Below are 2,500 nucleotides of genomic sequence, written 5' to 3'. Positions count from 1 at the left end.
AGGGTGGCTGGGCGCTCCCTTAGAGATAGGGTGAGGAGCTCAGTCACACGGGAGGAGCTCAGAGTAGAGCCGCTGCTCCTCCACGTGGAGAGGAGCCAGTTGAGGCTCGGGCATCTGTTCCGGATGCCTCCTGGACGTCTCCCTCGGGAGGTGTTCCGGGCATGTCCCACCGGGAGGAGGCCCCGGGGAAGACCCAGGACACACTGGAGGGACTATGTCTCTGGACTGGCCTGGAAACACCTTGGGGTCCCCCTGGAGGAGCTGGAGGAAGTGTCTGGGGTGAAGGAAGTCTGGGAGTCCCTGTTTAGACTGCTGCCCCCACAACCCGGCCCCAGATAAGCGGAAGAAGATGGATGGACATTGTAATTGTGTGGTTATTGGATCCTAACAGCGGAAAACGACTCGAGAAATTAGTTTGCGAACTCCATAAATCTAAAAGTGAATCAGATGTGTGTGACTAAAACCTCCGTTCAAACTGTTTCTCTTCCCAACGGAATTGAAAAAATAGTCAAAGGTGAAGGTGATGGGCAGGATTGATCCACAGGAAGAACCAAAAAGGAAAGTTTTGACTGCCCAAGAAATCCAGAGTTTGTAGAGAACATTTTGTATGTGGAGCAACAACAAATCAATATCCCGATCCCTCGCTCAACCTCGGTTACGAATTTAAAAAGTCAACGTCAAAGTGAAAGGCTCCAACTGGTTCACCAAGAAACACCTTCCACTGCAAAGAGACCAAGACGTGATGTTTCTGTAAAACCACAAGAACAAGAAAGTGCAGCTCAGTCTGTTTGTCTTCTGCTCCTCTCACTTAACAAACAGGATTTTTTTTTGTTGTCGCTCCACACAGGCCTGTAACGATAACAAATTTTGCAGGACAATTAATTGACTAAGAATTTATTGTGATAAACGATAATATTGACATTTTAAATCTCTGTAACAAAATTGTCCTTAAAAGTTATTTGAGTGATTGACTTGCATTGGAATATTGTGTCTCGTCTCTGTGGCTGCTGCTGTGAGACTCTGCATTTTGGTCTTGAAGTGTTCGTATTAAAGGTTGTATGGAGGATTTTTTTTTTTGTTTCAAATTGTCAATGAAAGTTTAAAATACCCTTACGGAGATGCAGCAGCCTTGTAATTATGTTGACTAAAAAAAAAAAAGAATGAAAATCTATCAACTGTGGACGTAGTGAGGCCAGATAAACATCAGCCAATAGATAACAAGGCTACCTCATTTTCTATTGGCTGTTACGTTGTCAATCAAACTCCCTACGTTTATAGTGTAACTGACTCGCAGGCACACAGGGATTATGTGGTTTATGCAGCAGTTCTTAGAGGCTTTTTTAAACTGTAGCTTCCTCGCAGTTCGCTCAAAGTTTGTTGCGACGGCGGACGAGAATCCACGACCGGTTCGCCGCAAAAGAAAGTCCGATTTTGAGGTCGCTGAAAGAAGAAGAGAAGGAGAAAAGGAGCAAAGCCAAACACGTGATTCTTGGAGATCTCTTCCAGCGATTGCGCAACTGAAGCAGACAAAGGGTGTAAAAAATAACGTGTCGTTTGCTAAATTATTTGTAGACAGGTCACTTCAGCAGTAATTCTGAACGCACACAGGCTGTAAACAAGTGTGATTTCTGGAGTAAGGAGGCGGGAGGAGATGTTTCTACTGAGGAAGGTGGTGTCACACATGCACAACATTTGAAAAAGGACTGTCGCTGTATTTCTTTTCCCTTTAAAAAATCCTCTAAACAACCTTTAACCCACGACACAGGATGTTGTTTCTCTATGACGGAGCCTCTGTCCTGTCTGGTGTCGTCGTGTCGGTTTCGGGTTCGGGTTCTCCCGGGGTGAGGCGAGTTCTGTCGGTTTGGGTTTATATTCAGCTGTTCGGGTTTGAGACATTTCTTCTCGTCATTTTGCCGCTCGCTGCATTTGACGCATGTGGCTATTGACACGTGTCCCGTTCACTCGTGTTGATTTGGCGTTGTGACTTGTTTTGTCACTCCGCGATGAACTGTTTTGGTTCTGACTAGGGATGGGCATGATTAATCGATTAATCGATAATTGATCATTAAGAATTTCATTTTAATTGACAAACCAAATGTAGGTTGCTGTGTGTGTCGTGACCAAACAGGTGTGTACATGTGTCTCTGCATCAGAAGGAGCGAGACACAAACAGTCGGTCAGTCTGCAACATGCCGAACGATGATTTGTAGAAGAAATTCCACACTTTCCGTTGCGTTGGGACAAGTGTGAGTCCATGTGCACAGTGGATAAAGCAGCACATATGTTTCTGTGTCCAGTGGGAAAAAGTTTTTCCAGGTGAGAGTCGCTCAATGTGGATGACGAGGCCCCGCCCCCCTCCCCCCGTACGCTGTCCTGGTTTTGACAAACACAAATCTGGTCACACTGACCTGTATTCACCTGAGTCATGTCTTTTAATCCAACACAAGTTGAACCACATCAGCGACACAAGAGCTGGAGTTTTATCTTCACTTAGTTTATG

The sequence above is a fragment of the Boleophthalmus pectinirostris genome, unplaced genomic scaffold, assembly GCF_026225935.1.
Source record: "Boleophthalmus pectinirostris isolate CB_2022bp ecotype Guang Dong unplaced genomic scaffold, ASM2622593v1 HiC_scaffold_3, whole genome shotgun sequence".
Classification (NCBI taxonomy): Eukaryota; Metazoa; Chordata; class Actinopteri; order Gobiiformes; family Gobiidae; genus Boleophthalmus; species Boleophthalmus pectinirostris.
The sequence above is the reverse complement of the archived record's forward strand: the minus strand, read 5'-3'. Positions refer to the sequence as shown.